The 24,589-nt window shown below is 38.5% G+C and overlaps 1 long non-coding RNA gene across 13 annotated transcripts in view; it reads left to right on the forward strand.

Annotated features, from left to right (window-relative positions):
• The window catches only part of LOC103349100 (uncharacterized), a 159,540-nt gene that overhangs the window by 89,486 nt on the left and 45,465 nt on the right, over nucleotides 1-24,589 (forward strand). For all 13 annotated transcript variants that reach the window (XR_011378724.1, XR_011378728.1, XR_011378725.1 and 10 more), the window contains one exon: nucleotides 10,344-10,472. This is a non-coding gene — a long non-coding RNA (uncharacterized lncRNA). The remainder of the gene's footprint in view (nucleotides 1-10,343; nucleotides 10,473-24,589) is intronic.

Genomic DNA, 24,589 nt, shown 5'->3' on the forward strand with positions numbered 1-24,589 from the left:
CAAATGAAAACTTAGCAAACAATTTTAACTGCTAAATGACAATTTAGGAAAATATTTACCAGGAAGTCTAATGCCTTCTATAAATTTTAAGGCAAGGGTATATGTATTTGGAAACATTGCTTAAATATCTAATACAAATGTAACTTGTTTAACCAGCAAACCCAAGTACAAACATGTCAACAAAATTTAAAACATCTGGTACAGAGATTTAGGTCACACAAACCAAAGAGGTATCTTTGATTAATTTAGCAGTTTGAATTTGAGTAATATTTTATCTATAAGCCAATTAAAACAGACCTCTTAATACATTTTCCGATGTATAAATGCAGTAGATGCACACATGTAACATAACATACAAGATAGTACAATAAAACAGCTTCAGTAATAGTTTCCTAAAGTCTTTAGCCATTCTTTTTAAATTACCATCAACCAATTAGAATTACTTTCTGTTCTTAGTAATCTGAATTAACCATACTTTTTCTAAGTTGAAACCTGTAGTACATTGTTGGCTTTATCTGCTTACAGAACAGTCCCAGAGTATTGAACACAATAGAGGCCAAGAAAAAAAGAAGTCTTTTGGAATCTAAAGGGACACATTTAAACACAAAACCAACTTCATGAGCAATAAATCTGATTTTTAGGATTTGGAGAATACAAAACTGGATGACAAAGGCTTTAAATAGCCATGTTTAAAATTATAAACTCATTAAGCAATAATAATAGGCACTTGCTTATTCCATGCAGTATTTTTGAAAGCACCTGTAGGGTTTTATAAAGCATATAACCCCTTTAGGCATCTGGGTCTTTTTCATTAAGATAATCATCATGTCTAACACAAGATCATTAGACTTTTTAACTTTTGGGCATTTGTGTCAGTAGCATTTTACATTATCATTACAAAATTTAGCACCACTTCACATCTTGATAATACCTTTAGTATAATCCAAATAGCGTATTAGTTGGTATCTCTACAAGATGAGAGATATATCTCTTGATATTTCCAGAGGCAACTGGAAATATCAAAGTCCGAGAATTTGAAACTTCAATTTTTTTTAATGCCTGTCAGAGATGCAAAGAAGGCTTAAAATATCTGATTGAAATGCGATCCTTTAACATCATGTTATAATAGAGAGCAGATTTGATCATTGATACAAAGTGATTAATCAAATGCTTTAAAATAAACAGAAAATTAAACAACTCATAGCTCTTAATAAAAACTCAGCTATTTTTAAACAATTAGAACTTAACAGAGACATTAAGAGAACACAAGATTACTTCAGCAGAACACAAAATCTGTCTTTGGTCATCCCAAAAATCAAAAATAAAATCTTAAATATGATTTGGAACAATTTTAACAGAGTCAGAACTAGAGAAGAGAAAATAGCTTACTGGAGCTGGCTAGAAAACTTAACAGAGAGTCACCAATTAAAATTATTAAAAGGAGATGCTACAGTTTTTAAATAGATCTTTAACATTATTTCAGAATACTAACATACATGCATTGCACAAACCTCATTGCTTTAACAGAGGATCAGATTTTAGTTCTGTGTCAAATAGACTAACAGCTTTTTCTTTCTATGTGCTGATTTCCTGGATTTACATTTTGAAATAACCTTTTAGAAATCTTCAAATTAAGACAACATTTTCTAATTAAGAAGGCACATCAAACTTCAAGCTTACTTTTTTTTTTATTTTTTTAGACAGGCAGAGTTAGTGAGAGAGAGAGACAGAAAGGTCTTCCTTCCATTGGTTCACTCCCCAAATGGCCGCTATGGCCAGTGTGCTACACCGATCCGAAGCCAGGAGCCAGGTGCTTCCTCCTGGTCTCCCATGCGGGTGCAGGGCCCAAGCACTTGGGCCATCCTCCATTGCCCTTCCGGGCCACAGAAGACCACTGGACTGGAAGAGGAGCAACCAGGACTGAACCGGTGCTCTAACTGGGACTAGAACCCGGAGTACCGGTGTCACAGGTGGAGGATTAGCCTAGTGAGCCATGGCGCTGGCCAAGCTTGCTTACTTCTAAGTGGGGTTGAACTATTTTCATATGGAAAATTTATGAAAACATGTTAGCAAACCCACGTAGTTTTTCCATAGAATGCATAGGAAAGATCTGACAGTGGAGACCCCAAAAAGTGGACTCTAGAGGGCAATTGGGGGGTTACCAGAGACATGCTGAGACTTGTCTATGCCATGTGGGGACTTCAATCCAATGGGAGTCTAGATGGAAAAGCTACCTATCTGCATACAGGATAATTAAATTGTAATCCAGAACTAACAAATAAAATATCTAGGAAATACTTGTTAATGGAACCAGGAAATAGAGTTTTCAGGATTTGAGGTGAATTGATGAGGTACAGAAAGCATTTAGAGGAGCAGAGAGAAATGGAGATTAGGAAAAAACTCACTGAGGCATGGAGCCAGGAGCCCATGGCCTCACTCCAGGCTGCACCCTGTCTCACCGACAGATTAATTTTCAAGGAAGGAAGACAGAATGCAATTTTCAGCTGACACCCTAATGAGCCATTGAGATCTGGTGTCCAGTCAGGGAGTCCTTGAAAAATGCCAGAGAGTGGTCCTGGCCTGAATTTTAAGGTTACTCCAAACCTTTCTCCCAGTCCCATGTGTCAGACCAATCCCCACAAAAGGAAGCTGAGTTGGACCAAACCAACGTTCCCAGAGCTGAGATGAGATGTATGAAGAGTAGAGCCTCTTACTTTATAGCTTGTGAGGACTCCAAAATGGCAGGAGACTTGCTCCCTGCTGGAAAGTGCATTTCTCAGGCCAACACCATTCTGGCAACTGGAGTCTGGTGCCCGTCCAAGAGACCTTCTGAAAACACTGGGGTGTAGCCCCAGCCAGAATTCATCAGTTGTCTCAAGCCTTCTTCCAGTCCCATGTGAAGTGCTGATCGACACAAGAGGGAGGCGAGGTGTTAGGATAAAGTCTCAGCTCCAGGGGATTGATCTGGCCTTAATCAGCACTTCTTGCCCCTGAGTCTCAAGACTGGCAGCAGCGCTAACTGCTTTTAACTGGCTGACAGGGATCTGCTGTTTTTGAGAAAAATGCTGAGTTACTATGAAGGAGAGCAAGACTCAAAAAAAAAAAAAAAAAGTGACAGCGGTGTGCATGCTCACTATTCTGGCGGGATGATCCAATGCTGGATCTGTGTCATGTTGGAGTTGCATTCAGAGTCATGGAACCAAAATGCCAGAGGAAAAGGGCAGCAGAGAAATTATTGTTACCTCAGTTCTTTGTCTCACGTGGAAGAAGAATTTCCAAGCGGACAAGCAGAGAGATTTAAAAAAGATTTACTAGAGTCAATGACCTCTAACCAGTGGCATGGAGGGGGGCTTCCAAGAGAAGAAAGAACCCCCAGAAAATAACCTCACCATGACACATTATAGTCAAGTTCTAAAAACTAAAACACAAAAAGTTCTACAATGTGTATGAGTGGAATACCAGATTACTTGCAGAGGATCTCCAATTACACCAGAATTCTCATCAGAAACTCTACAGGATAGGAGAGAATGGCAAATATATTCCAAGTCTGAAGAGGGAAAAATCCTCTCAATATAGAATACTGTATGCTGCAGAACTCTCATTGTGAATGAAGGTGAAGTAAAGTCCTTCCATAGCAAACAGAAATTGAAAGAATTTGTCACCATTTGTCCAGGCTTGCAAAAGGTGCTTAAGGATATGCTACACACAGAAACACAGAAACCTAGTCATGACTATGTAAGAAGGTGAAGGCAGAAAATCTCCCAGTAAAATTACAAAGGAAATCCAAAGTAAACAATAGGAATATTTATGAGAGAGTGGAAAGGCCAAATCATAACTTTTCAATAGTCACCTTGAATGTAAATGGCCTCAACTCTCCAGTTAATACAGACTGGCTGAGTGAATTAAAAAATAAAACCTATCTATTTGCTGCCTACAAGAAACACATTTCAACAACAAAGATACATGCAGACTGAAAGTGAAAGGATGGAAAAATATACTCCATGCTAACAGAAACCAAAAAAGTGCTAGTATCAGACAAAATAGACTTCAATATAGAAACTGTTAAAGAGACAAAGGAGGACACTATAGAATGATTAAAGGAGGAAAATGTGACTGTAATAAATGTATATGCATGTAATTACAGAGCAGCTGGTTCTTTGAAAGAAATGTTAATGGATCTACAGGGAGATTTAGACTTCCATAAAATAGTACTGAGGGACTTCAATACCCCACTTTCAGCAGTGGACAGGTCAAACAGACAGAAAGTCAGCAGAGACAACAAAGTTAATTGACACTGTAGACCAAATGGACTTAATGGATATCTACAGAACTTTTCGCCCCACAGTTGCAGAATACACATTCTTACCAGTGCATGGAACTTTCTCTAGGGTAGACCACATGCTATGCTATATAGTAAGTCTCAGCAAATTAACAAAAATCAAAATCACCCAGGCATCTTCTCTTACCACAATGGAATGAAGCTAGATTCAACAACTCAAGAATCTTTTGAGCATATGCAAGCACATGGTGACTGAACAACATGCTCCAGAATGAACACTGGGTCATAGGAGAAATCAAACGAGAAATCAAAAAAAAGGAAATAAATGAATATAACAATACAAGGTACCAAAACTTAAGGAATACAGCAAAATCAGTCTTAAGAGAAAAATTTAGAGCAATTAGTCCTTACATCAAAAAATTGGAAAGGCACCAAATAAATGAGCTATCAGTGCATCTCAAGAACCTAGAAAAACAACAGTAAAACAAACCCAAAACTAGTAGGAGAAAAGAAACACTTAAAATTAGATAAGAAATAAACAAAATTGAAACAAAAAACAATACAAAAGGTCAGTGAAATAAAGAGCTGCTTTTTTTGAGAAAATGAACAAAATTGACACACCATTGGCCCAACTAATAAAAAAAAAAAAAAGGGAGAAGACCCAATTCAATAAATTAGAGATGAAAAGGGAAAGGTAACACAGAAGATACCACAGAAATAAAATGGATCTTAATCAATAAAAATAAAAAGACAACACAGAAATAAAAAGAAACATCAGAAATTGCTACAAAGAGCTGTATGCCAACAAATCAGGAAACCTCAAAGAAATGGATAGATTCCTGGACACATACAAACTACCTAAATTGAGCCATGAAGACACAGAAAAACTAAACAGACCAATAACCAAGACAAAAATTAAATCAATGATAAAGGCCCTCCCAAAAAAGAAAAGGCCAGGACCAGATGGCTTCACTGTTGAATTCTACCAGACATTTAAATAAGAACTAACTCTAGTTACTCTATAGCTATTCAAAACGTTGAAAGGGAAAGAATCCTCTAAGCTCCGATGAAGCCTGTATCACATTTATCCCTAAACCTGAAAAAGATACAGCAGAGAAAAAGAACTATAGACCAATTTCCTTGATGAACATAGAAATAAAAATCCTCAAAAAAATACTAGCCAATCAAACGCAGCAGCACATCAGAAAGATCATTCACCCGGACTAAGTGGGATTTATCCTTGGTATGCAGGGATGGTTCAACATTGGCAAATCAATCAATGTGGTACACTACATTAAAATCTAAGGAAGAAAACCATATGATTATCTCAATAGATGCAGAGAAAGAATTTGATAAAATACAACATCCTTTCCTGATGAAAACCAAAGCAAAGTGGGTATTGAATGAACATTCTTCAACACAGTCAAGACAATTTATATCAGATCCACAGCCAGCATCCTATTGAATGAGGAAAACTTGAAAGCATGTCCACTAAGATCTGGAACCAGACTAGGATGCTCACTCTTATCATTGCTATTCAATATAGTCCTGGAAGTTTTATCCAGAGCCATTAGGCAAATAAAAGAAATCAAAGGGATACAAATTGAGAAGGAGGAAGTCCAACTATCCCTATTTGAAGATGAGATGATTCTATATATATGGGATCCAAAAGACTCCGCTAAGAGACTGTTGGAACTCATGAAAGAGTTTGGTAAAGTAGCATTATATAAAATCAACAGACAAAAATCAATAGCCTTTGTATACACAGACAATGCCACAGCTGAGAAAGGACTTCTAAGATCAATCCCATTCACAAGAGCTCCAAAAATACTCAAATACCTTGGAATAAATTTAACCAAGGATGTCAAACATCTCTATGATGAGTATTACCAAACATTAATGAAAGCAATAGAAGACACAAAAAATTGGAAAATTCTTCCATATGCATGTATTGGAATGATCAGTCATCAAAATGTGCATTATGCCTAGAAATGTTTACAGATTCAATCATTGGCAGTAGACTCACTAAATCATTAAAGTACCAAGGACATTCTTCTCAGATAAAGAAAATGTGATGCTGAAATTCATATGGAAATACAGGAGACCCCAAATCACTACAGTAATCCTATACAACCAAAGCAAACCAAGAGGCTTCACAATACCAGATTTCAAGACATGCTAGAGAAGATTATAATCAAAACAGCTTGTTACTGGTACAAAAACAGATGGCTAAACCAATGGAATAGAATAGAAATGCCAGAAATCAACCCATACACATCTACAAACCACTTAGCTTTGACGAAGGAGCTATAACCCCTTGAGCAAGCACAGTCTCTTCAACAAATAGTTCTGGAAAAATTAGACCTCTACCTGCAGAAGTATGAAGCAATAAACCTACCTTACATCTGATGCAAAAATCCATTCAAAATGGGTGAAAGACCTGAATAAATGACCTGATACCATCGAATTATTAGAGAACATTGGAGAAACCCTGCAAGACATTGGCACAAGCAAAGAGTTCTTGGCAAAGGCAACAAGGACACAGGCAGTCATAGCCAAAATCAACAAATGGAATTACATCAAATTGAGAATCTTCTTCATTGCAAAAGAAACACTCAGCAAAGTGAAGAGGCAACCAACAGAATGGGAGAAATTGTTTGCAAACTATGCAGCTGATAAAGGATTAATCACCAGAATATATAGAGATCTAGAAACTCAACAACAACAAACCAAACCACCCAGTTAAGAAATGGGCAAAGGACTTTAACAGGCAACTTTCAAAAGAGGAAATCCAAATGGCCAGTAGACTCATTAAAAAAATTTCAGTATCACTAGCTGTCAGGGAAATTCAAATCAAAACCACAGTGAGTTTTCACCTCACCCCTGTTAGAATGGCTTTCATACAGATATCAACAAAAAACAATGCTGGTGAGGATGTGGGAAAAAAGGTACACTCTCTACTGCTGGTGGGAATGTATAGCCACTGTGGAAGACAGGATGGAGATATCTAAAAAATCTGAATATAGACCTGCCATATTACTCAGCCATCCCACTGTTCAGAATTTACCTGAGGGAAATGAAATCAGCATATGAAAGAGTTATCTGCACACCATGTTTATTGCAGCTCAGTTCACAATAGCTACAATATGGAATCAATCCAAATGTCTCTCAACTGAACACTGGATAAACAAATTATGGGATATGTCTACCATGGAATACTACACAGCAGAAAAAAATTGAAATCCTCTCATTGGCAACAAAATGGATAAAGCTGGAAAGCATCATACTTAGTCAAAGAAGCCAGTCCCAAAAGGACAAATAACATGTGTTCTCTCTGATCTCTTGTAACTAATAGAGCACCTAAAAGGTAATCTATAGAAGTGAAGTTGACACTTTGAGATGGGATGACTTTGAGCAGCTCTTTTCTCTGTTGAGGAACAGTTTTTTTTCATGCTATTTTTAACTCTTTGCTTATTATAGAGTTAATCTTACATGCATAAAGTTAACTGAAAATAGGCCTTAGTAAAAAATAGGATTGAGAAAGGGAGAAGGAGGAGGAAGAAAGGTGGAAGTGTGGTTGGGTAGGGTAGGAAGAATCATTATGTTCCAAAAGTTGTGTTTATGAAATGGATGAATTTTGTATACCTTAAATAAAAAATTTTTGGGAAAAATATAAATAGCTTTACCCAAAATATTCTGCAATTTCAATATACACCTTCTTTTAGCCTCTATTTCCATTCTCTTATTCTGCGGCAGTTAGGCTTCTGGGTTTTTGTGGCACCTACCACATTCTCTTTCAATCTTTTTTTTAATAGTTGTATACTGGATCATGAGTGCCTTAACCCATTTTCTGTTTCTAGAACAGGAAACCAGAGAGAAGGTAATTTGTAAAGAAAATAAATTTATTTAATTCATGATTCCAGGTTGGTAAACCCAAGAGCATGACATAGACATCTATTTGGAATCTGGTTAGAGCCTTCTTGCCACATCATAATGTGGCAGAGGACATCACGTGGCAAAAGAGCAAGAAAACTCTGCAGCACAGCCAGTCCCCTGAGAGCTAATCCACTCCCACGAGAACAGCCTTAAACAGTTCATGGGATGAAACCTTATGACCCAAACACCTCTCATTAGGTCCCAGCTCCCAACATTAGGATTTAAGGTTATAACACATGAAGTTTTGGTGGACACATTCAAACTACAGTATATGTGAGAAATCGATAGATGTTAAACTGGACTGATTTGAAACATAATTAGACTCCTTATTTCATTATCTGCACGACTAGTAAATGCTATAATTGACTTAATGCTCCTCTTATTTTAGACATTTAAGATTTTGCTGCTGTTTACTGTCATAATGCTGTGATTAAGTTTTTGTGAATAAAGCTTTCTGTTTCAGATTATTGACATTATTGATATGTCCTAGAGTTATTCGAGGGTTTGATAATTTTAATGGCTTTGACATATATTTTCAAGTTGCTTTACAAAGTTGCTTTACAAGATTATTACACAATTAAAATGACCATTTATGTGACAGTTTTACAGTTTTCAAGTTAAATCTTTATTTGAAGTTTTGCCACAGCTGCCTGAGTCTATTATTTTCCTTCACTCGGAGTGTTGCCTGAGTGCAGAATATTGTGGAGTGTAGAGACCTTGAGGAATTTTGACTTTGCAAATCATTAAAAGAAAATAAAAGAACACTTGAAGTCCCTGTATGGATGGTACAGTGTACCATGGAGGCAGTATAAAAGGACCACATGCAGACCTAGGGATTTATTTATTTTTGTTTGTTTGTTTGTTTGTTTGGACAGGCAGAGTGGACAGTGAGAGAGAGAGAGAGAGAGAGAAAAGTCTTCCTTTTACCGTTGGTTCACCCTCCAATGGCCGCTGCGGCTGGCGTACCACGCTGATCCGAAGCCAGGAGCCAGGTGCTTCTCCTGGTCTCGCATGTGGGTGCAGGGCCCAGTGACTTGGGCCATCCTCCACTTCACTCCCTGGCCACAGCAGAGAGCTGGCCTGGAAGAGGGGCAACCAGGACAGAATCCGGCGCCCCGACCGGGATTAGAACCTGAGGTGCCGGCGCCGTAGGCGGAGGATTAGCCTATTGAGCCACGGTGCCGGCCCAGACCTGTGAATTTTTAAAACATTTCTGTTCATTTTCTCTTCAGCCACCTCAACATGTGGTATTGATTGGTAGTACGAATGCTAAAGGCTATGAGTCAATGAGCAGTTAAAGCAAATTGTCTCCTTTTGATTTCATTGTCAGTAGAATGACTATTTCTTGGAGCAAATATAAAAAAGATCAGTATCTCTTTGTTGGTTCATTTGTTGTGAGTCATGGTATCCTTATCATTCCCAATAATGTTAGAATATTGAGAGAGGTAAGTTGTAGTATCATCATGTGAAGAAACATACAAGCCTCCATGTCTGTGACTTGGATTGGTTCCCCTTCTTGCACAATTAGGATGTCGCCTGTGCCCAGTAATCAGCTAATAGATCAGCTAGTGTTTTCCCTGGCTGCCCAGACCCCAGATGAGGTCATTGGCCTCTCTGTCACATGGTGGCAGCCACAGGCCGAGTCTCCATTGGTTCATTTATGGGCTCCAGATTCACCATCTGCAGGAAGAAAGAAGGATAGAGACTGTCAAATGGACATAAGAGATGCTGAGGGTGTGTAGGTAAGAGAGTTTTTTAAGCAAAAGTGATGACTAGAGAGTAGATACGGAGACAGAATATGGGTGTTCTCTTGGGGAAAGACCTGAACCATGGATGTGGTAATAAATACAGAAAATGAAGAGCTGAATAGAAATCATTTAATATGGTTTATGTTTACACCAGGTCAATTATTTCACAATAAATTAGATTTTGCTAAGAATACAATGAGAATACAACCCTCACCCTCAGCTAACTCTCTACTAGTGGAGTCAGTGGTATAAAACAAGAAACACAGAATTTTTAAAATATGAGATTTTTAAAATATGAAACCCGAAGGGGAGAATGTTTCCTGCCACAGAGGGCTAGAAGGTTAACACATAAATAACTTTTCTCAATTGTTGTTGTCTAGGTCAACAACATGGAGGAATAGGAAAGAGCTTTTGCAAATAAATGGAGGAATGAAGCACCAGGAAGTGTCTGGAAACCATAGCAACATGGTCTTGCTGAAGAGTAAAACGTGAAGAGACGCAGCTGAAGGGTAAGCTGGTCAAGGGCCTAGTAGGCTGTGTGTGAGCCATCTATAAGCAGATGAGCTGGTAAAGAGCTGGGAGCAAGGGACCATGGTCAGCAGAGGGAGGGAGTGCAGTCCCCGTCAGAAAGGCCTTGATGTTCTACAACTGTAGGGTTCCAGCTCTGAGCTTTGGGTAAGTTCTTTAGCCTCTGAAAGCCTGAGTCTCCACAATTATAAAAACAATATAAGTATATTTGCTGTATCAATTTGTTGTATGGATTCAGACAGTGCCTGAAAACATTGAGTATTATTATTATCATTGTCATTATCATTACTTTTATACTAATGCTGTGGTTGCTGGGCAGAGGATGATTTTTAAAGGGGGAGAGTGAAGGCAAAATAATCAGTTAGGAGTGTATAGCAGTACTCCAGATAAGAGATGATTACAGATTCAACCAATAGCCCAAGACAATGGAGAAGGTGGAGAAGGAATGGTGAGGAAGAAGCTGATGGGAGAAATAGGTAAGAAGCAAAACCAACCTTGCTGAATGAACACAAAGAGAGAGGAGCAGAGATTGAATGTCTTTCTGGTTTAGAAGACTATGGAGGGAAACAGTCTTACTATGGGAAATTAATAAGGATGAAGAGAAAGTAATTTTGTTTGTAGATGCTTTGTCTGAAATCATCATAACAATAGTGGGCTTTTTGTGTGGAACTTAAACTATGTGCCATGACTGTCTCAGTGCATCACATATAAAAACTCACTTATTTCACCTAGCAACCAATTATAGTAGGGAACATTATTGCTATCCCAGTTTTTCCAGGTGGGGAAGCCCAGAAATATATGGTAATTTGCTTAATATTTGACAGATAGTGGTGTTGTGAACACAAGCAGTCTAGTCCAGAATCCACACTCTCTGCATCCACACCACACTGGCTCCCATGTGCTTCAGGAGGAGATGACCAAGCCATCAGGCCAGGGGTGTAGCAGAAGAATGTAGCCCCAACTTAGATCTGTATCTGTGTGCTATCAGGACATAGGCTGGGACAAATTTACAGAAGTAGATGGAGGGACAGACTGAGATCTGGGAACCAGGAGGGCCAGCACCAAAGCAGACTGCAAGGGAAACCGCTGGAGAGGTGGAATGGAGGGGAGAAGGGGAGGACAGAGGAAGTGCTAAGGAAACTTCTGTCTAGGAGAATTCCAAGGTGAAGCATGTTGTCAACGTGATCCATGCCGTAGAGCTATCCTGGCTGCTTAATGAATGAGATAAATGGGGAGTTATACTGACCCTGAGAAAAGTTCCTAGTAGTTAACATAAAGGGATAGTGGTGTGATGACTTTCATCAGAAAAGATTGTGACAAGATAGGGGTGGAATCCATTCCTAGGTAGGCCAGAGGAACTCAGCAGTGGAAGATTACAAGGTAGTGTCATAAATAGACAATGGCGGGAAATTGCTACTGGACTAAGTAAGACATGTGGTGTCCAACTTATCGTTATTTTCTGTGAGAACCACGTTACAGGAGTTCCATTTGCATTAAATGATTTTATTAGTTATCATTTAATTTCTTTAAATTTCTTTATCATTAGTTCTCTATCTGAAAGAAGCTCAAACTACAATTAATGTATCACAGACTCCTTGTCTTTATTTCTATTTCAGTCTTAGAGTGTTATGGATATTTTTTTTTCTGGTCATTTTATTTTTTTTGACTTTTATTTAATGAATATAAATTTCCAAGTACGGCTTATGGATTACAATGGCTTCCCCCCCATACCGTCCCTCACACCCGCAACCCTCCCCTTTCCCACTCCCTCTCCCCTTCCATTCACATGAGGATTCATTTTTGATTCTCTTTATATACAGAAGATCAGTTTAGCATACATTAAGTAAAGATTTCAAAGTTTGCTCCCACACAGAAACATAAAGTGAAAAATAATAGATGATTTTTTAAATGATGATGAAATCAGATCAGACCTATTGTCAGTTTAATCCCAGTGAGAGTCAAGTTGGGAATTGATAATTTCTTTTTTTTTTTTTTACAGAAGATCAGTTTAGTATACATTAAGTAAAGATTTCAACAGTTTGCACCCCCATAGAAACACAAAGTGAAATATACTGTTTGAGTACTCGTTATAGCATTAAGTCTCCATGTACAGCACATTAAGGACAGAGATCCTACATGAGGAGTAAGTGCACAGTGACTCCTGTTGTTGACTTTACCAATTGACACTCTTGTTTATGGCATCAGTAATCACCCTATGCACCAGTCATGAGTTTCCAAGGCTATGGAAGCCCCTTGAGTTCTCCGACTCTTATCTTGTTTAGACAAGGTCATAGTCAAAGTGGAGGTTCTCTCCTCCCTTCAGAGAAAGGTACCCCCTTCCTTGAAGACCTGTTCTTTCCACTGGGATCTCATTCACAGAGATCTTTCATTTAGGCTTGTTTTTTTTTTTTTTTTTTTTTTTTTTTTTTTTTTTGCCAGAGTGTCTTGGCTTTCCATGCCTGAAATACTCTCATGGGCTTTTCAGCCAGATCCGAATGCCTTTAGGGCTGATTCTGAGGCCAGAGTGCTGTTTAGGACATCCGCCATTCTATGAGTCTGCTGAGTATCTCGCATCCCATGTTGGATCACTCTCCCCTTTATTTATTCTATCGGTTAGTATTAGCAGGTACTAGATTTGTTTATGTGCTCCCTTTGACTCTTAGTCCTTTCATTATGATCAATTGTGAACTGAAATTGATCACTTGGACTAGTGAGATGGCATTGGTACATGCCACCTTGATGGGATTAAATTGGAGTCCCCTGGTATGTTTCTAACTCTGCCATTTGGGGCAAGTCAGCTTGAGCATGTCCCAAATTGTACATCTCTTCCCTCTCTTATCCCCACTCTTATGTTTAACAGGGATCACATTTCAGTTAAATTACAACACTTAAGAATAACTGTGTATTAATTACAGAATTAAACCAGTCACATTAAGTAGAACAGACAAAAAAAACTACTAAGAGGGATAATGTATTAAGTTGTTCATTAACAGTCAGGGCTATGCTGATCAAGTCACCGTTTCTCATAGTGTCCATTTCACTTCAACAGGTTTCCTTTTTGGTGTTCAGTCAGTTGTCACCGATCAAGGAGAACATATGGTATTTGTCCCTTTGGGACTGGCTTATTTCACTCAGCATGATGTGTTCCAGATTCCTCCATTTTGTTGCAAATGACTGGATTTCGTTGTTTCTTACTGCGGTATAATATTCTAAAGAGTACATATCCCATAATTTCTTTATCCAGTCTACCGTTGATGGGCATTTAGGTTGGTTCCAGGTCTTGGCTATTGTGAATTGTGCTGCAATAAACATTAGGGTGCAGACCGCTTTTTTGTTTGCCAATTTAAATTCCTTTGGGATGTGGGGTCGAACGGTAGGGCTATATTCAGGTTTCTGAGGAATCTCCAGACTGACTTCCATAGTGGCTTGACCAGTTTGCATTCCTACCAACAGTGGGTTAGTGTCCCTTTTTCCCCACATCCTCGCCAGCATCTGTTGTTGGTAGATTTCTGAATGTGAGCCATTCTAACCGGGGTGAGGTGAAACCTCATTGTGGTTTTGATTTGCATTTCCCTGATTGCTAGTGACCTTGAACATTTTTTCATGTGCCTGTTGGCCCTTTGGATTTCCTCTTTTGAAAAATGTCTATTGAGGTCCTTGGCCCATCTCTTAAGTGGGTTGTTTGTATTTAACAAATTAAAAACATCTAATCATTTGCTATACAGAATGCACTGTCCTTAATGACCAATAAAACAAGATAACCCTATAAATGGAGTATTTAATGCATTGTGTGTGTGTGTGTGTGTGTGTGTGTTTTGTTGTTGTTTGGTTTTTGCTAAGTGAATGAATGAACTTAGTCCAAAAGTTTGTTTCCAAGAAAATACACTGGAATGCAGATCCAGCATGGGGCCTGTGAATTACCTAGAACCCTATTGTGTTTACTCACCTGGGCCATGAGGGAGGGCCTCCTTCAATCTCACATAATTGTTATCTTTTCAAACTCTTGACTCTGGCTCCATCATCAGGAGAGGGCCAGAAGTAAGCCACCTGCTGCCTGTGGGGGTGGGGTGCAAGGCTGCTCTATTGCCTGTTCCTGGATTGCTGGACGGAGATTCTCAACACACTCAGTGTGCCTGTGAAGCCTCTGTCTTCTGTCATGTGCCTCCATCTCCAGAGTTCCACATCCTTTGGGCTCTCCTTTCATCTGTGTCCTTTCTCATAATCAAGCAGACTTCTCCTCTGCTAAACAAATCCTTGCCTTATCCCTGGCTATAGCCTGTTCTATTTTGTGATTTTTTGTTGATCATGCCTTTTATTTTTTCCCCTGTAATTGTAATAGGGCCATGGGAGAGATGATAGGAAATTTCAACTTTCTTTTCTGTTTTTCTTTACTTTTTATCAAAAAAATTTGGGGGGCGGGGCTTTGAAGAAGAGTCATTGTGAGGGTATAAATTATCATAAGATCAACACAGTCTTCTTACCTGTGGACTTCCATTGCCATGTGGATCTACCTGTAGCAGCTGGCTGCCCAGTCTGTCTTCCCAAAGGAGGGCTGCACTTCCCTGATTAGGGCCTGGCCTAGCAGTTGCCAGCAGGTCTGCAGAGGGGAACTGAGGAACCTGGGGAATCTTGAGAATAGGTAGGTTTCACCTCAGAGCCAAAGGGCCCAGTGAGTTTATTCAATAGTGACCCAGGGAAGAGGGAAAAAGCAGGCAGCAAGCATGTCTTCCATTGTCTGTCACTTCCTCATCCTCGAGGACACTCAGTGTGGACCTGCACCATTGCTCACTGAAGAAATCCACATTCACTCTGCTGACTGGAAAAGCAATGAGCAAATCATTTCAGTGCTCATAACGGCTTCAACAACTATCTTACCTCAGTTCTGTTGAAATGTAATTAGTGAAAAAAGAAACTAAAGATTTAATACAAATGTATTGAGAAGGATTAGGATAAAATAAAACTATATAAAAGAGCTTTAGAAATTTTAAAAAAGCTCACCCAGTTTTGCAATGTAAAGTTGGACATGAACTCAAAAGGAGTACAGTTCCTAACACAAATAAAATTGGTTACCTAAAAGGCACAATGGAAGGAATTGCAGAGCAAAAGTACAAAGATATGGAAATTTTAGATGAAAAGATAGAAGACATGGGTAATCAGAATTTTGAAAAAATGAGAACTGGAGAAGAGAAATACTGATCAAATAATAATATCCAGAGATTCTCTATGTTGGACAAAATCATGCTTTTTTTCAGATTGAAAGGGTTCAACCCACACCAGGAAGTTTTAATGCCAGTGGCACAGACATCAGACTCATCCAAGTTAAGCACCTGAAGCCCAAGAAGAGAGAAAGTTGAATAAACTTCCTCATGCAAAGAAAAGCCTGCTACGTAAAGAGAGGAGTAAGACTAGCAGCAGTCTTCTTATTTATGACACTGGAGCCAGAACAGTAAAGATCATTTGCAAAAGTCTGAGAGAAATGGATTGGTAATCTCATTTAAATGTGTGATCAAAAGGAAGTCATTGAGAAACACCAGAGCCCACTCTTCCTAAGGACACAATCTTATTTATCATTGGATAAATTATTTCAACAAAATGAACTTTAAGGATGTTCTAAATCTTAGAATAGTAGAAAATAAAGAGTGAAAGAAAGAGAAGTGAGCAACATTATTGTGGACCATATACTTAAGTCTAAGAGATGATGATAGCAAGTCAGAGAAACGAATGTGAGGTGAATAGTAACTCCCCAACAAAGAACACAAATTCTTTGAAATAATAGCTCTGCCCCTAGTCAGTAAGCAATTGCTATTATTTTCTGAATACTTGGGTTAAGATTTCAGTTTTAAATAATTTTTTTAACAAAGCTGGCATGAATGCAGTGGGAAGCTCTTACTTTGGTTAGAGTTGATTTTGTAGAGATAAAATCAGTAAAAATCCTTGATATGGGAAACATTAATATTATTTAAATTTGTAGCTACAAATCCATTAGTTTGTGACTTCAAAATCAGGAGGGTAAAGTGGGGGCAGGGGGAGAGAAAGAGAAAGAAAGGAAGGAACTTCCTGGTTGATTTCCAGAGTTAAAATGGAAATGAAAAGAAAAAAATCAATATGTCAAATTAAGAAAACATATTGAGGGACCAACATTGTGGCATTACAGGTTAAGCCACTGCCTGTGATGTTGGGGCATTCTATATGGGCACTGGTTTGAGTCCTGGCTGCTTCATTTCTGATCCAGATCTCTGCTAATGTACCTGGGAAAAGCAAAGAAAGATGGCCAAAAATACCTGGACCCTCTACCCTCAGGGAAGACCAGGATATATCTAAATACAATCTGGAAATATATGACAAATCCATAGCCAGCATCATACTGAATTGGGAAAAGCTGGAAGCATTTCCATTGAATTCTGGAACCAGATAAAGATGCCCACTCTCACCGTATTGTTCAGTATCACTCTGAAGTTTTAACCAGAGCTGTCAGGCAAGAAAAAGAAACCAAAGGGATACCAGTGTGAAAGGAGGAAGTCAGATTACTTCTGTTTGCAGATGATGTGATCCTACACATAGGGGAATCAAAAGACTCCACTAAGAGACTATTTGCAAGTCAAGTATTTTGGAAAAGTAGGATATAAAATCAACATACAAAATATCAATAGCATTTGTATACACAAACAGTGCCAAGGCTGAGAAAGAACTTGCAAGATCAATGCCATTCACAATAGCTACATAGAAATTTCAATTTAAATATCTTGGGATAAATTTAACAACAAAGATATAAAAGATCTCTATAGTGAGGGTTGGTGCTGTGGCATAGTAGGTAAAGCCACCAGCACCAGGTCTAGTCCCAGCTGCTCCACTTCTGATCCATCACCCTGCTAGTGTACCTGGGAAAGCAGCAGAAGATAGTTCAAGTCTTTGTGCCCCTGTGCCCATATGGGAGACCCAGTACATGCCCCTGGCTCCTGGATTCAGATTGGCACAGCTCTGGCCATTGTACCATTTGGGAAGTGAACCAGCAGATGGGAGATTCTCTCTCTTTCTTTCTCTCTCTTTTACTCCCTTCCTTCCCTCCCTCCCTCCTTCCCTCCCTCCCTCCCTCTCTCTCTCTTTAACTCTGCCTTTCAAATAACTCAATCAATCTTATAAAAGCTCTACACTGAAAATTACAAAATACTAAGAAAATAAATAGAAGACAACAAAAAATTGAAAAATATCTTCCATGTTCATGGATTGGAAGAATTAATATAATCAAAATGTCCATACTAGCCAAAGTGATTTTCAGATTCAATGCAGTTCCAATCAAGATACCAAGGACATTCTTCTCAAATCTAGAAAAAATGACCCTAAAATTTGCATGGAAACACAAGAGTCTCTGAATATTTAAAACAGTCATAAACAATAAAAAAACAAAAGCCAGAGGTATCACATTACCAGATTTCAAGACGTATTACAGGGTATTTGTCATTGAAACAGTTTAATATTGGCTCTAAAACAGACACGAAGAACGATTGAACAGATTAGAAATCCCAGAAACTAACCCATGCGTCTACAGCCAAACTCTTTGACAAATGAGCTAAAATCACTCCCTGGAGCAAGGACAGTCTCTTCAAGGAGTGGTGTTTGGAAAATTGGATCTTCATATGCAGAATACAAAATAAGATCTGTTCCTTAAATCCTGTGCAAAATTCAACTCAAAATGGATCAAGAATCCAAACCTGAGACTTGAAACCATAAAATTGTTAGAGGAAAATATAGGGGAAGCACTGCAAGACATAGGCCTAGGCAAAGACTTCTTGAATAAGACCACAGAAGCTCAGGCAACAAAAGCAAAAAGACAAATGAGATTAAATCAAGCTAAGAAGTTTCTGCACTGCAAAAGAAACACTCAACAAGTGAAGAGACAATCAACAGAATAGGAGAAAATATTTGCAAAGTGTATATCTTGTAAAGGATTAATATCCAGAATATATAAGCAGCTCAAGAAAATCAACAACAAAACAAACAATCCAGTTAGGAAATGGGCTAAGGATATGAACAGGCATTTTTCAAAGAATGAAATAGAAATGGTAAATAGACACATGAAAAGATGTTCAGGATCACTAGCCATCAGGCAGATGCAAATAAAAACCACTGTCATTTCAGCTCACCCCAGTTAGAGAGACTGTCACTCAAAACTCAAAAAATAATAAATGCTGGTAAGGATATGGAGAACAAGGTACCCTAGTACACTGTTGGTGGGAATGTAAGCTAGTACAAACATTAAGGAAGACAATATGGAGAATCCTCAGAAATCTGAAAATATTCTACCTTATGACCCAGCCATCCCACTCCTGGGAATATACCCAAAGGAAATAAAAGCAGCTTATGAAAGAGTAATCTGTACACTCATGTTTATAGCATCTCAATTCACATTAGCTAAGATAGGGAATCTACCAAAATGTCCATCAACTGATGAATGGATAAAGAAAATGTGATATTCACACACACACACACACACACACACACACTAGGGAGTACTACTCAGCCATAAAAAGAATGAAATCCCATCTTTTTTTTTTTTTTTAATTTTTGACAGGCAGAGTGGACAGTGAGAGAGAGAGACAGAGAGAGAGACAGAGAGAGAAAGGTCTTCCTTTACCGTTGGTTCACCCTCCAATGGCCGCTGCTGCAGCCGGCGCACCGCGCTGATCCGATGGTAGGAGCCAGGATCCAGGTGCTTTTCCTGGTCTCCCATGGGGTGCAGGGCCCAAGCACCTGGGCCATCCTCCACTGCACTCCCTGGCCATAGCAGAGAGCTGGCCTGGAAGAGGGGCAACCGGGACAGAATCCGGCGCCTTGACCGGGACTAGAACCCGGTGTGCCGGCGCCGCAAGGTGGAGGATTAGCCTATTGAGCCACGGCGCTGGCTTAAAATTTTTCAAGAAAAGAAATAGGAATTAAGGAAAAATAACTGTAGGATGTGTACAAATTCTAGCTACATGTTTAAAAATGAATACAAATAAAGTAATAAAGAAAGATGTACAAAAGCATTTTAAGCAAAATTCGAAACAAAATAAAACAAAGTCAACTCTATTAATATAATACCAGATAAACAAGAAATTTAGGCCTGAAGCATGACATGAGAAAATGATCTCACCTATAATCTCATGTGCAATCCACAATGAAGAGACAATATTAATAAAATTGTATGTCTGCAAATACCTTAGTTGCGAAATTTATAAGGTGGTGCACCCATTGAAGAGTTGTGGAAATAAAATCATTTACCTAACTATAAAGAAAACCTTGGCTGGCGCCGTGGCTCAATAGGCTAATCCTCCGCCTTGTGGCGCCGGCACACCGGGTTCTAGTCCCGGTCGTGGCGCTGGATTCTGTCTCGGTTGCCCCTCTTCTAGGCCAGCTCTCTGCTGTGGCCAGGGAGTGCAGTGGAGGATGGCCCAAGTCCCTGGGCCCTGCACCCCATGGGAGACCAGGAGAAGCACCTGGCTCCTGCCTTCTGATCAGCGTGGTGCGCCGGCTGCAGCATGCCGGCCGCGGTGGCCATTGGAGGGTGAAGCAATGGCAAAGGAAGACCTTTCTCTCTGTCTCTCTCTCTCCCTGTCCACTCTGCCTGTAAAAATAAAAAAAAAGGAAAGAAAACCTTAAGATATTCCAAAATAATATTTTCTTGGCTATAGTCTGACCATAAATTCAATAAATTAGAAATCACTCACAAACAAAATACGAAAATCTTAAATGCTATAAATTGATGATCAGTGCTCTAAATTGGTCAAACTGGGAACAGCACTAGGTGATCCCTGGAAAAAGCACACGTAGATCCTCTCTAGAGAAATGAACCATTCCTGGAGGCCTCACTGAATTTTCATACATGAAATCTCAAAAAGAGTGAATGCAGGATGAAATTTCTTAGGACACATGAGAATACATTCTGCTCTTGACTTGGTTGTTTGTGACCAGTTTTTACCCCTGAGGATTATACTTTGATGGTGTTCTCAAAATCTGTGAATCTTCTCCATTATTTTGAAAAATCTAAGCAGAAATATTACAGTATCTCAGGCAGATGCATCAAAAAGTAAATAAATATTGGGACTAGAAATGTCCAAACAAAAAAAATGGATATAATAATAAGGTTCATCCAGAAAAGGGCAGAAATGAAGCAGCCCATTGATGCTTTGATAGAAAATATTTAGATCATACTTGGAGATGATTGCAGATTCTCTTCTGATCCTATATTGAGAGTACAAAAGAGGCCAGTTGCAGGCTTTTCTTCTACCTAATTTGACCTAGTAGAAACCCCAACACCACAGCATTCCGTGTGTACTCCACCTACCAGGTACGTTCCATAACAGTTGGTCAGAGATGCAGTGAGCTGCCCCCTCCTGGAGCTGCTATTTACACACTCTTGGATGGGTCAGCCTAACTTCTCAGATATTTCAAGGCAGCTGAGATGAACTAAACAAGTAACATGCAAAAGTTCGTTTGCTTGGTTAAGATGATCAGGATGGAGTTGTAAAAGCATCTTGACTAAGCCTTTGTAGACTCCAGGGACACAGAATTCACCTGAAAAATCTTGGATCCAGCTGACTGGTTATTGTAATTAGTTCATATTTCCAGGTGTCAAATATTGGAATTAGGTTCTGCTTGCTGTATATGTTATTAAAACTTTCTAAATTCAGTCTTATTCTGAAAGTGGGTTGTTTTCTAGAGAAGGGAAAGTGTTTTCCTCATGACTGGGTTGATCTCAGTCTGATAATTACAGACACTATAGGATATACGTTACATGACAAATGAAGTTATATCCCTGCTATTAGGTGAACATTTGTGTCCCAGACCCTCTCCCCCAAATTCATATGTTGAAATCCTAACCCCCAACATGGTGATATTTGGAGATTTGGAGATAGGGGCTTTGGGTTCGATTAATTAGTGTTAGATTAGATGAAGCCCTCATGATATTAGTGGCCTTAGAACAGGAAGACACACACACACACACACACACACACACACACCTCCTCCACTCCTTCTGCACACTGAAGAAAGGCCATGAAAGGTAAAAAAAAAAATCAGCTGTCGGTAACTACCAACTTAATAAGAGAATCTTCAACAGAACTGAATCAGAACACAACTTATTTTGGACTTAACAGTCTCTGGAGCTCTAGAAAACAAATTTTCTTTGTTACATCACTGAATCTATGATAATCAAAGAAGAGTAAGACAATCCCTAATGTTAGGTGATGATACTTAGGAGGTGAAATGCGCCTGGATATGAGATTTGTGATGATCCCCACACTATTCTTCCAAGGGAGTAGGGAAACTAGAGATTAGAACAATAGATACTGGGGCACATAGTGGTTAAATGACCCAGTTTTAAGGAGAGCAGGATTGTTTCATTAACCAATGCTATGATTTACCTATGGTTTAAATTCCCTGTGGGTTTATGTGCTGGAAGCTTTGTTCCCAGTGTGGCAATGTAGAGAGATAGTGGAACTATTCAGAAGTAGGGCCTAGTGGGAGTCACTGGGGTGCTGCTCTCAAAAGAGATTAAGACAATTCTTATGGGACACTGGGTAGTTCTCACAGAGGGGTGTTATAAAGGAGGAAGGTGACCCTGCCCTCTTTGGTTTCTGGTCTCATCATGTGATCTCTCACAGTGTCATATGCTCTCCTACCAAATGCAGCCAAATGGGACTTCACCACAACTGAGCGTGTTCTGGGACCATGTCCTTGAACCTCCCAACTGTGAGGCAAATAAATCTGTTTTCTTGTTAAAGTACTCAGCTTCAGATATTCCATTTTACTAACAGAAAGTAAACTAATGCATCTAATCGCATCTGATTCGTGGATTGTAGTTTGCAAGAGCTTTCCATGCATGGTCACTTTGCAAATTCACAGCAGCAGATGTATTAACAATACTCCCAATATTACAGAAGAGGAAACTGAAGCTCAGAGAAGTTGGTTGATTTTCACATGTTCACTTAGCTGGCACATTACAAAATGTGATCAGCCCAAAGCTTTTGATGATAAAGTTCATCCTCCTTCTCCGGCTCTTGGGAACAAGAGGAAGAGATGGGCTTCCAAACAGGTTGAATTATTTGCTTTGGCTGATATTATTTACTGTCTTTTGAATCAGTGCCAACCTAGTGATGGGGATGAAGAACCAAGACTCTCTTTGATTCATAAGCACCATGTGTACATGGTCGGTGAATGATTTATAATTCTGAGTTGTTAGTAACAACAGGAGTAACAAAGCAGTCAGCTATGTGTGTAGCACACTATTGGGAAAAACTCACCCAAGAATGGAACCAACAACCTCATGACATGTAGGACATAAAAACATCCAGTCATGCAAAACATTTTATATGATCAAATAACTAACTATGCTTGACCTGAAAGGAATCAAAGTAAAACAAATGAAATAAGAAGCTCAAACGGGTTACTCCAAGCTACAACACAAAAAATGAAATGAATTCAATATGAATTGCAAGGTCAAGTACAACTAGCTTATGGAACCCAGAATTTCAGTTGAATGGTATGTACTAAAAAAACTAAAGCTTTAATTTAAGTCATGGTGGTTATTTAAAATATTATGAAGCCATTTTTAGTTCACCAGAAGTTAATTGATTTCACCTAAAAACGCATTTAAATCTAATGAGAGAATTTGACCGTGAGTGATTGTCGTGATCCAAACAAAGAGATCCAATTTAGGAAGAAAATCATAGAACCTAAGTGAAAGATTTAGACACGTGAAAAAAAAGTATGGCACCATTAAAATAAATCTGGTATGTTTTCATGGAAATAGTATGAAAAAATGAGACAGATAAAGAGCACTACTGTGAGACCAATTGATGATAGATTCAGGCTGTATATGGAGAAGGTAGGATATGTGATTTTTACTATGTAAAAGAATTTTATTCAGAGTAAAAGCAAAAAAATGAAAATATAGGGAAAATGGGAAGAAAAAGAAGATTTTAAAGCAATTTCTAAAAGAGATTTTAGAACTTTTTCAAAGACTAATGCTGCCAAGGGTTTTTAATGAATGAAGGAAAAGAAGTATTGCATGTGCCTTATCACAAAGTTTTCTGCAGACCTTTTATGTCTGAGAAAAAGAAAGCACACATTGTAATTTATATCTTAATCAGTGCCTAAGTAGTACGTGTATTGGGGCTGATATTAATATAATTATACTAACTTTCTTTTAGTGAATGATTATCTGGACTATTTTTCTCATCCAATTAATTCTAATGATTTTAGTATTCCACAGCATCTCTGTAAAAAGAAATATAGCTATATTTTTAATCCCAGTCTTATAATATTTTGCCTTATAACTTAGAAGTCAAGTCCATTTGTAATTGTAATAATGAGTGGATTTATACATGACATCCATTTTTACCAGGTTATTTTATGCTTTTATTCCCCACCCCCTTCTCTACGCTTCATTTCTTCTCACCTCCTTTTGGACTCTTCCTATTTTCTCACTCTGGCTTTTTCCTGTTCTGTTATGGAAGTTAGTTACACTATTTTCTAAATCAGTATGTTTATCTTTCTCTTCCAAAACAGAAGAAACTCAGGATGGTATTTCCTTTCTAGCTATACGCTATTGTCAAAGATTTTAGTTCTGTCTTGCTTTCCTAGCTGTATAGATAGTTTAATTATGTTTCATTCCACCAATGCTGGCTTTGATTTCTCCACATTTTCCATATCCTTTGTTCTTTATTCCTCTTTACCTTGAAATTTCCAACTGGGATGATTTAACTCTGACTGAAAAATAATATCTTTTAGGTTTTCCTCACTTTGTATCCAAATGTTGCAAAATCTCAGCTTTTTGCTTGAAAATACCCATGTTGTCCTCATTCCCGAAAGATACTGTAGCTGGGTTTTGAGTCCCACATCAGTATTTTTCCCTTTCAGAGTATTCTACAAAAAGATAAACAAAATAAATAAAATTTGACACAATTTTAAATCATTTCTCAAAATGCAAGGAGAACTAGATTTGTTACCAGTTTCATGCAGTCTCTGATCTTCCAAAGACTGAATTTTCCAAAATATGAGAGATTTCCAAAACCTTCACTATTTGAGGGCCTCTACTGGTTCTATTTCTTCTGGTTTAGAC

The sequence above is a fragment of the Oryctolagus cuniculus genome, chromosome 9, assembly GCF_964237555.1.
Source record: "Oryctolagus cuniculus chromosome 9, mOryCun1.1, whole genome shotgun sequence".
Classification (NCBI taxonomy): Eukaryota; Metazoa; Chordata; class Mammalia; order Lagomorpha; family Leporidae; genus Oryctolagus; species Oryctolagus cuniculus.